This window comes from Lissotriton helveticus, chromosome 10 (assembly GCF_964261635.1).
Source record: "Lissotriton helveticus chromosome 10, aLisHel1.1, whole genome shotgun sequence".
NCBI lineage: Eukaryota > Metazoa > Chordata > Amphibia > Caudata > Salamandridae > Lissotriton > Lissotriton helveticus.
In genome coordinates this window covers 693,686,308-693,702,047 of record NC_136071.1, presented here as the reverse complement: position 1 = coordinate 693,702,047, position 15,740 = coordinate 693,686,308, and the positions used below count along the sequence as shown (strand labels likewise).

Genomic DNA, 15,740 nt, shown 5'->3' with positions numbered 1-15,740 from the left:
ACAGATTTGCTGCAAGTGTCACACATCCAGCCTCTGAAACATGGAAATGTTCTTACAGTTTTGTGACAAAATAATTGGCATGTTGTATCTGTGTTGCAGAATGGTCTACGCATCTCAAAAATACCACACCTGCAATTCACCTTGTGCATCACAAAGTGGCTTATAAAATCGGACACAAAATAAACGTGTATTCCTCAAAAGAATGCAAATTATAAAAGAATGCCCCTCAAATATGCTGGAGGTTGCACTCCTTTGGCGAGTCCCTCACATGTGCTTCAGTATGTCAAAAAAAAAAACAACAAGCGGAGTCTAAAATATACATCAGAATCCCCCCTAATTTGCTGTGGATATCCTTCAAATCCACCACTAAGCATCAAAATTCCCTTGAAAATAAATGTGTATGAGTCTGTAGCCAAAGTGCTCAGACTGTCTCCTAACCATGCAGACTAACACTCAAATATGCATCTGACTGTTGCCAAAAGACGATCTACACATCTTTAGAAATACGTAGTCTGCACCAATGCTGTCTGTCTAGTTCTTGCCTAAATAAGCAGGCTTGGACTGGGCTTTCAGGCATTCTGAAACTGCCAGATTGGCCGCTTGGTAAGGCCAGTGTGTTTGTTTAAAACTTGTCAATGGATGACCCTGGAGGTTGAAAGTAAAGCCCCAGCGCCCTTGCTCAGAAACCGCTGCTGCCATATCCATCCTGCCTGTAAGTAAAGAACATCTCATGGACCTCTTGATCAAGAGAAAATCTGGCTCTCCAAACAATCCATGCCACCCCCCGGATATTCTGAAGATTGTTTTTTCCTGTTTTCCTATCGCAGCCCTTGGCATGGAGCCCACTTCTTTTAAGGAGGCATCTGGGATCCCTATGTTAAACAAAGTTAATGATGATCCTTCGGTTCTGAAAAACTTTCACCCAATATCCATACTTCCATACTTGGCCAAGGCACTCAAGGCTCATGTAGCCAATTGCATTAGTTCTTTTGTGGAGACAACTAACTTTCTGGACCCTCATCAGTGGGCTTTCGGCCTGCTCATTTCACTGAGACAGTCATTCTTTCAGTGGTGGATGACCTCCGCAAAGCGGCAGACAAGGACATCACTCAAGTGCTGGTGGTCCTTGATCTGTCAGCGGCTTTTGGCACGGTTGACCAGAACATTCTGGCCGACCGGTGGAAGCCCTGAGCCTTTGGGGCACTGCACAGGATTGGGTCAAGTCTTTTCTGACTGATCGCTCACAAGCGATCAGGCTTTTCACCTTTAGTTTTTTCTAAGGCCAATCTTTCCTGTGGTGTTCCCCAGGGTTCCTCCTTGTCCCCCCCTTTCGTTTAACTTATACATTTGTCCACTGGTGCATTCCCTGATCAAGGGAACGTCAAGGTCTATAACTATGCAGATGACTTACAATTTAATTTTACCATTGATAATATCTTGGAGTGTTACTACCTTTCAAAACACAATGCTTTTTATCCGTGAATGGATGAATGCTAATCACCTCAAATTCAAATCCGATAAGACAGAGATTTTTTTCATCAAAAATAAGTTGGACTTACCGAAGCCTTCACTTTGACTAGTAATTATGGACTCCTCACCCCCCCTCCCTCCTTGCCCAAGCAATCTGTAAAGCTGTAAAGAGCCTTAGAGTTCTGATCATTGATCATTTGACCATGAAACCCCCACTTGGGGCTGTGATTTCATGATTTTTTCAACTTAGGAAAATCTGAAAGATGGGCACATTTCTCTCCTCCAACACCCCCATGCAAGTGGTCATTGCAATTGTCCTTTTCTAGGCTGGATTATGCCAACTCTCTGTACTTGGGTCTCCCTAAGTGCCTAATTCAAAGACTTCAAATGACACAAAACTAAGCTGCCAGGCTGTTGTTTCATCAACCTCTCAATTGCCATTCTACCCTCTTACTTAGGAACTTGCACTGATGCTGGTAGAACAGCGTTCCATCTTCAAGGCAGGGTGCCTCATTTTCAAGTCACTCCGCTTTTGTTACCACTCGCATCCAGAGACACAATCCCCAGGCACCATCCAAGGTCCTCATATGCTAACCTGCTCACGTTCTAGTCTTTAGAAGTAAGACATTGGTGGCCTCAGGTTTTCGGTAGTGGCTCCCCGCATTTGAAATTCCTTCCCCTCAGAAATCAGGCTTACCTCTTTCTATACTGCATTTGGGAAGCTCCTAAAGACATGGCTCTTCAGGATGGCTTAGGAGTAATGGCCTGTTGCAAGTTATGTCTCAGTTACCTCAGCACTATGAAACCAATTGGTGAACATGATCTTTAGAAATAGTTTTTTCACATAACATTCAGTTTTTTCCTTGGCACTAAACCTGACTCAATATTCAAACTTTAACCCCTTCGACGCTCATGACGAGCTGAGCTCGTTATGAGCCACGGCGCTCCGGTGCTCATGACGAGCTCAGCTCGTCATGAGCCGTGGAACGCTCGCATGCAGGGATAATTCCCCTGCTGTGCTGAGCGTTCCACGGCAGGTAATGCACCTGTGACGAGCTGAGCTCGTCATGAGCACAGGAGCGCCGCGCCTCATGACGAGCTCAGCTCGTCATGAGCATGCGGGCGCTGTGCGCGCCCCCCTCCCCCCCAGCACAGCGGGGGGATTAACCCCCGCAGCGAAGGGGTTAATTATGTGTATAAGCATCTAAAAAGCCTCACACTAATAACTTACTATTAGTGAATGCACTATAGTTTGTCTAATTCTAATTTTGTTCCACTTAATATCATCATTTCAGCCACCACGTTCATAAAATTGCTAACTTGCCCATTTCGGAAGGGCTATATAACACTAAGTATAATATAAACAGACTGCACTGCAAAATGGAAGTTGTAGGTTTGTTCTACATTTTAAACAAACGCAGCGGTAGTAGTGAACACTCAGATTTCTAAAAGCGATATGATAGTAAAGTGAAAGTGCCCGAACAATTTGGGTGGATCACAAACAAGTGCACTTGTTCCTAGTAGAGAAAAGCACCACTTTTCATGTGCTTGCACTAACTGAAATACTCATTCATTTAGCCGTATACCTCTACAAGTTAGAGTATGATTTTCAGACTCCACAGCTCGGAAATAGCGAGTAGGGTTGACTTTTTTTCTATTCCCAAGCTGTGCTATCACAAATTGCGCATTACCTCGGAGAAACATCAGGTTAAATTATAGCACTTTACACACTGCAGGTGCATAAAACAGGCACTCGTCTCCGCGCTGATGCAGTGCAGCTGTTCATAATGTGGCACCCTGGATGTACATTTTCAGCTAGATTTCCACATGCCAAGCTCTAATCCTCACAAAATGTGACACTTTTAGAGGATATCCACGGGGTTTGCAGGAGGGAAAAAAAAATCAAAAAGCCTGATGGAACTCTACCGGCGCCCCTTGCTGGCTTGCATCAACTTCAAAGCCAGCCGCATCAACTTCAAAGCCAGCCACATCAACTACAAAGCCATCGCGACCTGGAAATGCTGCCCTACTGACATGACACAATCAGACTAAAGACAAAGAAGTGCCAAACAGAAAAAAACAAGGCAAGCGACTTTCTCCATCTATGCTCCTAGAATCTGGAAAGATATCTTTGTATCAAACAGGACTGCCTCAGCCATGCTCCACTTTAGGAAGGCGCTCAAGACACACTGTTGATGTACAGTGCACCGCTGCTTTTCAGCAAGGCTAGCACTACAGAAACAGTGCATACATACATTTTGGTAAAAGTAATTTGTGCTGGGTGCACAGCTAAACCTCCACATACCTTAATTTCCATTAAGGACGTGGTTGACAGCGACAAATGCATAGTGGCCGCCCAGGGGAAGGATAAACCAAAGGTGCTGTCACAAATAGTAATCTGGCTCTCAAAAATGTGCAATTGTTTTTGAAAAACAATTTGAATCTCTACAATTTCTCAACACAAAATAACTCATGTAATAAAACTTCAGAAGATTACATAGAGAGACTTTGCAGCAAAACCTCTTATAGTTGTCACTGACCTTAAATGCAGTTCAGGTATAGCAGCACCCTCACACATGCCAGATTTAGTACTGCAAAAATAATTTTATACAATGCAAAATACCTCCCACATCTGTCACATATAAGCATTCAATCACTAGGTCAAGAAAGCAATGCACCCCCTCCATGCACAGTTTTCCCATCAATAATTTCATTGCAAATGTTAAAGTGATATAATCAATGATGTCTTAGAAGATGTCCTGAGTGATGTAATATGTGGGGTAATTAGCAGTGCCTGGTGAGGGCACAAGTTATATTTACCTTAGGCATGAGTTATAGTTAATTGAAGTAGTGAATTTCAGTGGGTTTGTACAATAAAAACTGCATGTTTTAACAGACATCTTCACCCAACTATTGTGTCACTTTAATCTTTTTACTTTTTCAGTGAATTTCTAGTAAAAAAAAAAAAATGTAAAGTAATATTTTATTACCATATATAAAGCTAACCCCCCTGCATAGGGTGTGTGCGGAGGTGAGTGGGCTGCAGGGCGAGGTCTGCAGCCAGCCCCTGAATCCACACCCCTGCAGGTAGCCAACCCTCACCAGCATGGCCTTTGGCTGAGTGCAGCATGGAGATGGCCGTAGGGCCTCGCAGCCACCCCCACAGCACACATCCTTCTGCCATGTGCTGCAGGAGTTTAGCCTAAGGGCCTGGCCTCCGAGTAGCCAACCCTAAGAAACACACCACCTCCTGCAACAACAACATATAAAAAGTGAGGCTATTGGCTTTAACAAGGGGTAAGGATATATATACATATCATATCTATAATCTGTCTCCAAAAATCACCAATAATTTTGACCAAATGTTTATTTCAATAATTCACACAACACAATATTTATTAATATTTGTTTCAAAGAAATATTGAATACCATTTTATTGAACAACACACCTCTATAGGTGAAAATGTGAAAGTAAATAAAGGCATTGTTTAAAAATAAAAAAATATAAAAATGTCTGAGAATTTTTTTAAACATTTTTCAGCACAAAAAATGCAATCATGAAAGCAAACACAAGAGAGCCTTGCATTTTTTAAATATATCTTCAGGCCACATAAAATGTAGCCATGGAACCAGTCTCTAGAGAACACTGCACTCCCAGCTGTAAAGCAAAAGCTCATGCCTTGGGAGTACTTAAAAAACATATGGTAAGTTTTACTGGGGTAATGGATTCAATGATTGTTAGAATTGGGTTTCTGGTTGGCAGAGGGATGCACCCTGTTTAAGTAGGAACCGCAATTCTAGTCAGGATAATTCAGATACACATCTTAAATTAATCTGTGCTCACCCTCTGCTAGCTTGGCACAGAACAGTAAGGCTTAACTTAGTAGACAATGTGTCAAGTATTTGAACAACACTTAATTCAGTAAAACTTTGAAAACACCACTCAAAAATAATCCACACCTTGTTAGAAAAATAAAGTTCAATCTAATGAACAAAACAAGACCAAAATGACAAAAACTGGAGTTAAAACTTTTTAAAGAACATCTGTGAATGTAGTGCTTAGAATCAATATCGCCAACTGGGGCGGGTAGCGCGATGGAGTGCAGGTTGTATACAGGAGCCATGCAGGGCCCGCTGAAACAGTACTTTTGTGGAGGAAGTGGAGATGTCGTGGAGCAAACTTCAAGGAGCAGCCTTAGGCGACGTGTCAGCGTCAATCCAAAGGATTGCAGGCGATGCGTTCATTCCAAGTCACATGGTTGGGTTATGCATTGGTATTGAACTCCTGCAGAGGTAGGCAATGCATAGTCGTTGAGCCGCGATGCTGACTAGGGGATCAACAAAACACACAAGATGATGGACGGAATGTTGCACAATGGCAAAACATTCACCCCCAGTCACAGATCTGGGTGGAATCCATCGTTATTTTGCTCACCAAGCCACCCCAGAGGACCGGTTTCTGGCTATCAGACGTCTTCAGCCAGGATAGCTTGACTCCAGTGGCGTAGTGAGTCTTTGGAGTGGTGCTGCGTCGATGAGTATGCATCAGTTCCGACAGGCGCAAATGCAAGACTGCATGGATTTTGGTGCTGCAACACAGGAAAACCCACTTTAAAGTGCCCAGGACAAGACTGGCATTTGGCAGGGCAAGACTCACAGCTGGCAGAGTCCAGGTGCTGGCTATAGAGTTGCAGGCAGTATTTGATATCTAAGACACTGGAGAACAGGAGACAAGCAGAAACACCCTTGGAGTTACTCAAGGTTCAAGTGGTGTAGGTCCAGTCCTTCTCATTCAGGCAGAGAGGAAGGTAGGCAGGACAGCACATCATAAAAGCAGTTCTTCCAGAGCAGCAGTCCAGCAGAATGGCTGTCCATCAGTAGCACAGCAGTCCTTCTTCCTGGCAGCATAGCTACAGGTACAGAAGTGTACTGATTTGGTGGGATCAGAATTCCAGTTCTTATATCCAGTGGTGCCTTTAAGTGGGGGAGACTTCAAAGATGGGTTTTTAAGTGCACCCAGGTCCTACCCTTCCTGCCCTGGCTCCAGACACACTACAGGGGGCATACAGCTCTTTGCCTTGGGACAATGCAAGTGTCAGCTTCTCTCTCCCATCCGGCCCAGGATGACCCATCACGATGTGAATGGCACATCAGGTACAACTCAGCTCCCTTTGTGTGAGACTGTATAGAGGAAATGTACAAAGCCCACTGTCACCTCCCCAGACGTGTATTAGAGACAGGCAGAGGCAAACAGGGTTTGAGAGTAAAAAAATGCCAACTTTCTAAAAGTTTCATTTAAAGTTTAATCATAAAACCCATTGTGGGTAGCTGTGCGCTTCACACAACAACAATAATATCAATAGTCATAATCCAACTTTACCATTAAAGGGGATGTACCATTACAAGTCCATAGCTACCAAACATGACTATTCAACTCCTTCTCAATCAGGAATTACACTTAATAAATGTATTAAGGAGTCCTCAATGTTAACCTATGAGAGAAGTAGGCCTCACAGTAGTGAAAAACTAATTTGGGAGTTTTTCACTACCAGGACATGTAAAATCAAAAAGTATATGTCCAGCCTATTACCTACAAAGGACCCTGCACTATAGGCTAGCTAGGGCTTACCTTAGGGGGGACTTGTGTTTAATAAAAGGGAACTTTACAGATTGGCAAGAGGTTTCGAAAGCCAAGTTGACATGGCAGTAAAACTGCACACACAGGCGTTGCAGGGGCTGGCCTGAGACATGTTTCAGGGCTACAAAAGTGAGTGGCACAATTAGTGCCACAGGCCCACTTTTAGCATTTAATTTACAAGCACTGGGCACATATATTGCACTTTACTCGGGACTTATAAGTAAATTGAATATACCAATTGTGGATACACCAATATTACCATGTTTTAGGGGAGTGAGCACATGCATTTTAGCACTGATTAATAGTGGTAAAGAGCCTAGAGTCCTATGGTCAACATAAACAGAAAAGCCAAAATTGAGGCAAACAGGCAAAACATTCGAGATAACACCACCCTAAGGCTGACAGCTCTATTTTTAAAGTTGCTGGAGGGGGCTGCAGGATTCCCTGTTGCCTTCACAACATTATAAAAATGTTTGTTGGTGCCCCTGCCCCTTCTAGGGAAATTACCAAATCCAAAAATATGCAAATAGCCCTCACATACATACATCTATAACGTTAAAATTATGTGACATAAAACTATTAAAAAATAACTTAACTGTGACATAAAAAGGGCTTAAGACATACCTGTGATGTAATGGCTGCAGCTGTATCGCTTACTACGCAATGATTCACGCTGTAGTTCATGCATAACAAAGGTTCCATAACAAGTCAGGTGGGTCATGGCAAATGAAGTTAACAAGGAAAATACAAGGCCATTGATCGTGGACTAGGGGTAGCCATGGCTTCTCTACGAACATAAAAAGGAGATTAACTCTGCAACCCACTACTGGTTGAAATTGCTCTGCTCAACAGTTTGTCCCTGCCGAATGTGAATACACGCTTGCAAGTGAGTGAATGTGAAAGGTACAGAGCACCACATGTACAAACAGGGGCTTCAGGTCTTAAAACACAAAAGCGGAGTTAGAAAGGTCCTAACAGAATTCTGCTTTTTGCTCTCGGTTTATAAATTAGCATTGGGCACATAACTCTGATATAATATTTCCAAAGTGGTTTTGAATCAATATCTTTATAATTTAGTTCTCCTTCTGATTTATTATTACTATTATTATAATTAATATTATTTTCTATTTATTTGCATTAACCACTATTTGAGTTGGTAGAACTATTTGCAGTCAAAAATAATAATAAAACAAACATTATGCACGTATAATGTCTGGTGTAGTTACCAGGGCTGTTCAATTACTATTAGAGACTATTAGAGTATATAGCACATGACCAGCCTCACTCAGGCTTACTTTGTCGTTTTAGATCCCAAAAAATGTAAGATTTCAAAGTCAAATGAATTACTGAAATCCTTCTACCAAAACAGAGAAGAACCCACAATCAATCACTCAAGCTATATCAATAGTTCTGCAGACTGGCATATTCTGTATTTACGCGGGAATCAATTACAGTTCCCTGTCAGATGTAGTTAATCTTTCGTGTACACTGGAAGACACATCTTCCTTTATGAAAGTACAGTCATTTATTTCAGAAACGGAAAACTATCTCGAAATTGAACCCTGGTTTCTGGGTCAATCTGAAAAACACCACTTAGCTTTGGGAAGATGGTGTAGGAAATAACCGTCCAGAAAATATAGGGCTGAGAACACAGGGACCATAGAGAGTTGACGAAAACATGGTACTACATTAACCTCATCTGTGCTTATTACGAGCCCAGCTCGTCAGGAGTCACAGTGGAGCTGGGCTCATGACGAGCTGAGCTCGTCATAACTGCCGCGGTCCGCCCACCCGCGATTGATTCCTCGCCTGTGCGGGCGAATTAATCAGTGGGCGGAGTCGGGACGAGCCCAGCTCGTCATGAGCACAGCTCCACTGTGACTCATGATGAGCTGGGCTCGTCACGAGCACCGCAGCGCCGCCCCACCCCCTCGCACCGTGGGGGAATTACCCCCGCAGCGAAGGGGTTAACCAATCCAATCACGATGGAAACTTTCCACAAATCGGGGGTTAAATAATTCACATCCATTGTTTGTGCATACCTTGTAACAGTGTTTCCTAAACTGTTGGTCGTGAAGCCGATTTTGGGTGAAACTCAGTCTACGCAATAAATAAAGCTACTTTTAAATACTGTACTGTCACATTTGCTGCGATTCAAAGACAGGGGTCAAATGTTACACTATGTCTTCATGCAAATTGCTGCCTATGTTTTAGCATAGAATTGGTGTTTACAAAACCTCTTTCTTTGCAGTCAGAGAAAGAAATATAAAGTGAATTATGTGACAATTTTATTTAGGCACAGGGAGTGAAAGTAAAGGCTGTAGAATGTCATTTTTATTGTAACATGACAAACTGTTAATATCTAAATTAATTGTACACACTCAGCAAGTCGGAAAGCAAAAATGAAGTACTTTTTCGTAATTCTGAAGTGTAATGGAAATAAGGATTTCAATGAGATCAAAACAAATCAAGACACCTAATTTAGTGATGCACAAATGAAAAATATTCACTGAAACCCACTTTCTACATATTATTATTTGTATGCAATATAGTTTTATCAGTAAAATGGTATGTTTGTGCCAGATTGTCGCCCCACTGCTTTTAAGCAGCGCACTGCAAAGGAAACATAAAATAATAACTTTGTGTTATTTTATCATTTTATGTTTCCTGTTGCTTTGCCTGCGGGCGGGTGGGCAGGGTTGCTTTCTCAGAGCAGGCATGGGAGGGGTGGTTTGCCCACTTCTAAGTGTGCAATGACTGTTTAGTCAGCCCTCTCAGACCACCCAAACCAACCAGGATGCTCAAAACTATTCACAACGCAGCATTGTGATTGGTCAGGGGAGCCTAGGTGCTAACCAATCAATGCTGTATTGCAGCATTGTGATTGGTCAGGGAAGCCTTTTCTGTGCTTCCTGTGCCTCGGAGAGGTACGTTTTTCTCTTATTATTATTATTTTTTATACTTTTCCAAACCCCCTGCAATAATACCCCCCGTTCACCCGCATCTGCCCCGCCACCCACGAACCATGAAGGCCGCCACTAGTTTGTGCATATTTAGTGACCATGTCAATGGAAAATGTGCTGTTTGTAAATGACAGTCCGCTGCCACACGATTCTTTAGTTACATAAAAAAAAATTGCCCTTCTCATGTCCATTACAACAAGGTAGGTTGCTAAAGTTTGTCACTCTGAAAATTAGGTTGTGGTTCTAAAATACTTGGGAAGTACTGTCTTACAATATTGGCATCCAATTTGCTGACCCAGGAACTGAGCACAAGTTGAGCAAGCACAAATTAGCTATGCACCTAATTTTGTGCAGGTCTGTGGCCCTAGCACTTTACCTACACTACATCTGTTCCAGATAAGACAAAAATCCAATATGACAAGAGAACTGCAAACCATTATAAAGGTTGACCGAGTGAAATATATGGGCTAAAGTACCCTCTGCTGTATATTATAAAGATATTGCAAATCAGCAAAGAGTTCTATCACCATATGCTGGAATGAGTCAAAAGGCAGAATTCCTTTATCAGGTCATTGAACTCCATGGTCACATGCAATATTTTTAAAACGTACAGACGGGGTACATTATTTCTTATAGTATATGGTTGCACCATCACCCTTCCAGCAACCCAATTAACTCATTGATATCCTGCTCTTTCATATGAAAAAGGTAGTATGGTTGCAGACATGAAGAATAGAAGTGGCCTCTGGTGCAAAATTAAACACATAAAAAAACAGTTAGTACTTTGTTGCAAAACAATATTAGATCGGTTTAATATTAAGGCGGATTTAAAAAGTACTTAGTCTCACGATGTGTAGAAAATTACAGAAAGGTTATATTAGGAGTAATGTCCTTTAGCGTGCAACAAATGAACCCCTTGGAGTAAAAATCTCCTCTCTACTCATCAATGTTTGATTAAAGGAACAAGGATTATAATTTATAATGTTGCTTTGTTTAAACTACAGCAGTAATTATGCTCTGTGACCTGTCTTTCACCTAGGCTGCTGGCTCCAGCAGGAGACATTATGACGGTACAATGAAACTTTAATTACTTAATACAGTTGTGCAACTATGTCATTTCATTTGGCGAGTAGAGACACCATAAGTTGTTTGAAACAAGGCAATTGGAGAAGGTTTTTATTCGGGGATTGCAGGCTCCCATGTATTATATACAGAATATCAGTGCACTTTTGCCAAGTCCTTGACCTGGGGCGCTTTTGATTTGATTTGATTCTTAATTTTGTAAAGTGCACACGTAGGTTCGGCACTAATGGCTGGTGCAAGTTGGTTCCATGTCTGAGTGGTCAGCAAAGAAAAGGCTAGGACGCCTGAACGCATTCTACAACATATTGGAATGTTTACCAGATGTGATGTGGTGAAACATAGAGGTCAAAAGGCCCATAGGAAGAAAACAGTAGTTATATAGCTTCTGGGCATGAAATTAATGTATGGCTCTGTGGCAGAAACAAAGACATTTAAAGAGACATCGCTTATGCACAAGTAGCCAATCATGGGCCCTGAAATGGAGAGAAAATCTAGTAAATTTGCTTAGATCTAGAATTAGACAAAATGCCACATTTTTTATTAACTGTAATCTCAAGAGGAGAAGGCTAGGAAGGTGGACCAGGATGGAGTTGCAATAATCCGGTCTACTAGGGATGAGGGATTGGACTAATGTTTTGGTAGAAAAAATGAGTAAGAAGAATCAATTTCTTCAAGACCATCATAAAAAAAACAGGTGACAATTCAGTTCGTTCATGTGGGCTTCGAAAGATAGTTTGATAGCAAAAGGTATTCCTAAAGTGAGAGCTGTTGGAGAGGCATGAACACCAGTTTAAGCTCTAGGGAGAGGGCTTACCAAAAACCAGAATCTCAGTCTTATCAGTGTTAGGCATGAGAGCCTTTTCATTCATACAATTGGCCAGAGAGACACCCTTTAAACTGGGCACAGAGAAATTATCTTTTTTCAGTTGTAAGATAATTTGTCATTTGCATATGTGTAAAATTGAAGGGCATGAGATGTTATAAGGCCTGCCAAAGGGCCACATAAACATTAAAGAGTGTTGGTCTTAATGGAAGCTGCAATGTACTGTTTTAAAAGTAGATCGGTAGCGAGTCATGAAGACTGCTTGAGAATGTCCTGTCAAGAATGACTCAAACTAGCTCAGGAATTTGCCCTATAAACAGCCTCAGTGAATGCGTCCAACAGAACAACATGAGAATCCATGTCAAAAGCCACCAAGATATCAAAAGGGATAAGGGCAGCAGAGCCCTCCAGCATCCGAAAATTTTCATGATAGTACTTGGCCAAATGTATTAGCTTTTTATAAATGCATGGCTCATGTTTATAAATGAATTTATCATCAGATTTTTAGTTGCAGTGTCATTGCCCTTGAAGCATTTTACAAGTCTTTTTTGCCAAGGAGAGTTCTTTAGTGTACCAGGGAGCAGATGGAGATGATCTATGAGTGGTCTGAGATTTTACAAGAGTAGCATCCAAGGCAGACGTAACCCAAGTTTTAAAAACATCCATAGAGGTCTTTAAATCTGCTTGCCGATTAGGGCATATACTACTCTCTTGCTGGGCAGTTAATTTCGGAAGGTCTAGCTTGGACCATCGGCAATATAGTAATTTAGAAGATGAACTAAAACTGGCCTTATTTTGATTAGCCTTATTTATAATGAAGAAAATGGCATAGTAGGAAATTATCCAGCCCAGTAGGCTCTAATGTAATAAAATAAGTTTACTAGCCACTGCTGGGCATCGCGTGTATGACTAGCTAAATGAGTGAGCCCTGAACTATTTGAGAAAGCTCAAAAATTGAACAAACAAATCTTGTTTATCATTGACATGGAGATTCTGGCATCAAGCCTTGATAATTCACTAATATGACAAAAGACACTAAACTTAGTGACAAGTCAGAAAACAAAAAGACTGGAGGGAGGCAAAATGTCAATAGGACAAAATATGGCCCCCATGTTTTACCTAGCCTGTGAAGTAGAGTTCAGCTAGACAAATGGCCATAATCCGCTCTATGCTGGAATAGAAGGTAGGGCAGATTCGCATTCGAACATGGAGAATCACTAATGTTCAGGTTGCCTGTACCGTCCCAGACTGGTAAAACAGTCCAGGGAGGAACAGGCTGCCTATGGCTGAATGGCTACCAGCAGCCAGTCAAAAAGACGTAACCATAGAGGCCATTTCTAGTTGGGTGAGAGAAGTTAATTAAATATCTGAATGGGCCTACTGCGGCAACAGTTCAGAGTGATTGTCTTTTTTTTTCAAATGACTAGTCTGCCCTCTGATTAGCTGCCTTTCATAATGTTGCTCTGTAGGGGTGATCAAACCTTTTTGTGCTGTCCATGAGTTGCTGGGAGGGCTTTTAGCAGTTCAGCTTAATACCGCAGAAGCCAATCTCGGAAACAGCATATTCATCCTTAATTTGCTTCTGCTTAAAGCAGATAGAAAAAATAAATCAGTTCACCCCTAAAATGCAGTGTAAAATAGCCAACTCAAAAATACATTAATCAGAGTTCTTGTAAAGTAGTACAATTTGGGGTGTGGGATAGGGGAGGGGATACCTTTCACCAAATAAATCCCCTTCCTAGAAGACAAAGGACTTTTTTCCCTTCCAGACAGGCACATCTAAATGCTTTAAACAGAGCTCCAAAGTTAGTGGTGCTGTGTTTCAGTTCTATGTGTGATCTTCTTTGCTGAAGAACCATGGCTTCAACAGAAGAATGCCCGTCAATTATCAGACAAACAATTTCAGATCTCTAAATTGCCTATAAGCAGCAATCTATCCATCCAGGCCTGTGGACGACAGGTGATTGAGTGCCAATAGCAGCTACACAAGGAGCACAGATCATAAGTCAGCATAAGCAATTACAGTCAAACGCAGTACTACTGTCGAATTTTTAGGTCTGAACTTTGAGACCGCTTTAGCCATCTCGCCAGAGTATTATTTTTCCAAAAAGTTCACACATAATATAGATACATAGAGAGGTTTCTGGTCAGTGGGCTTTACCCGTTGGTCTGTTTGATTGCCATTCACAATTCGCTTTCCCCCACCACAGCAAACAGCCTGGTGTATTGCGGCAGCCTACTTTACCCATTGTCTCCCTTCACTTTGAGGGACAGCAGTAAGCCAGTGCACATTGTTCATATCTGCCTACAATTGTTTCAATCTGTTCACTGACAAAACTGATTTAAAGTGTGCATTGCATTGTATTGTATTGTGTTTTAGTTACATCAACTTTAAAAGCTGGATGTTTATACTATCTAAACTTCAGGCGACCAGTTAAATGGTGATTTACTTTCCGCTACTTTTATAAAGTTGGTGTCCCAAATGGCATCGTAACATTAGAGCTATCTGTCATTTGAGTGATTTCTTTAGGTGGTGATATACTCAACAACATTTAGGTGGTGGCACATTTTCTTTTTTCCCCTTTTTCTCCACATACTTGCAATAAAAAGAATGAAAATATCTCAAAATCGCACCAGTCTGCCAAGGCAAGGCCTATCGACTTTGCCTATGCTTATTTAATCTTCATTTGACCAACTTCAGAGGGATGAAGGAATTGGTGCCGCCCAGTGATTGCTACAGTATTTGGTGAGGTAATAAAGCAACTAGTAAACATGGATACCTCTGGGTGCTTCATATACCATAGGCGGTATTACCTCCTCTCTTCAGATCTGCCCCTCAGAACGAAGTCTAATACTAGTACCGTAAGCAAGGCCTCCGCAGCACCCGCAGTTCTTGGGGGGGTCTCGACCTCCTGGGGGCCCCCTCAGTGCAGTAACCTGGCCTGAGAGCTCCTGAGTAAGTCTGGAAGGGGGCCCCTCCAGGTACTTTGCAGGGGGCCCCCTCATACTATTGTCTCTCCATCCTATCTCCCTCCTACCCCTTTACCCCGACCCCTTACTCTTCTAAGCTCCATTTATTTTGTCTTCTACGCTCTTGAAATGTTTTTCTAGTAACTGACGTAACTTATAACGGATGTAATTATGCAATTTTGTGGAACCTTATGTAAAGCGCTCTGATACCTCCAGGTCTAGCCAGTGCTATATAAAACTCAAATAAATAAATAAAATAAAAATAAAATACTTCATAATGCCAGTATCTAATTAATACAAAGGGCACAAGTCCTAAAAAAAGAAGTGAGGGGGCTAACCTAGTTAGGCAGTATGCAAGTGACATCATGGCGCACGGCATCACATCGCATGACATCGCACATGGCATCACAGGAATTGACACCATAGAAAGTGGCATCACAAGCCACGACTTTACAGGAAGTCGCATCACGAGAAGTGACATCAGATCTAAAGCTCTCAGACATATGTTTAGCAGGTCTATCATGTGTACGTTTGAGCACATTGCGAGGATAATAGCACTGTGAGCTATGGAAGATGATATGTGACTGCTACACCTTGCAATTCCCCAGTTATATATAACACTTCCTGTACATTCATTTACAAACTTATATAATGTATTGTACATGTAATATGCGTGTGTTAATGTAAAGCGCTCTTACACCCTGCATTGAGATGAGTAGGGTTATACAAGAAAAAATAGTGGTACTTAAATTGTAGTAAGCTCTATATAAATGCAATTTGCTGTGTGTAAATA

The 15,740-nt window shown here is 41.7% G+C and overlaps 1 protein-coding gene across 1 annotated transcript in view; it reads right to left on the bottom strand.

The window, feature by feature from the left end:
• The window catches only part of DPP6 (dipeptidyl peptidase like 6), a 2,254,101-nt gene that overhangs the window by 1,854,112 nt on the left and 384,249 nt on the right, over nucleotides 1-15,740 (bottom strand). The window lies entirely within an intron of this gene.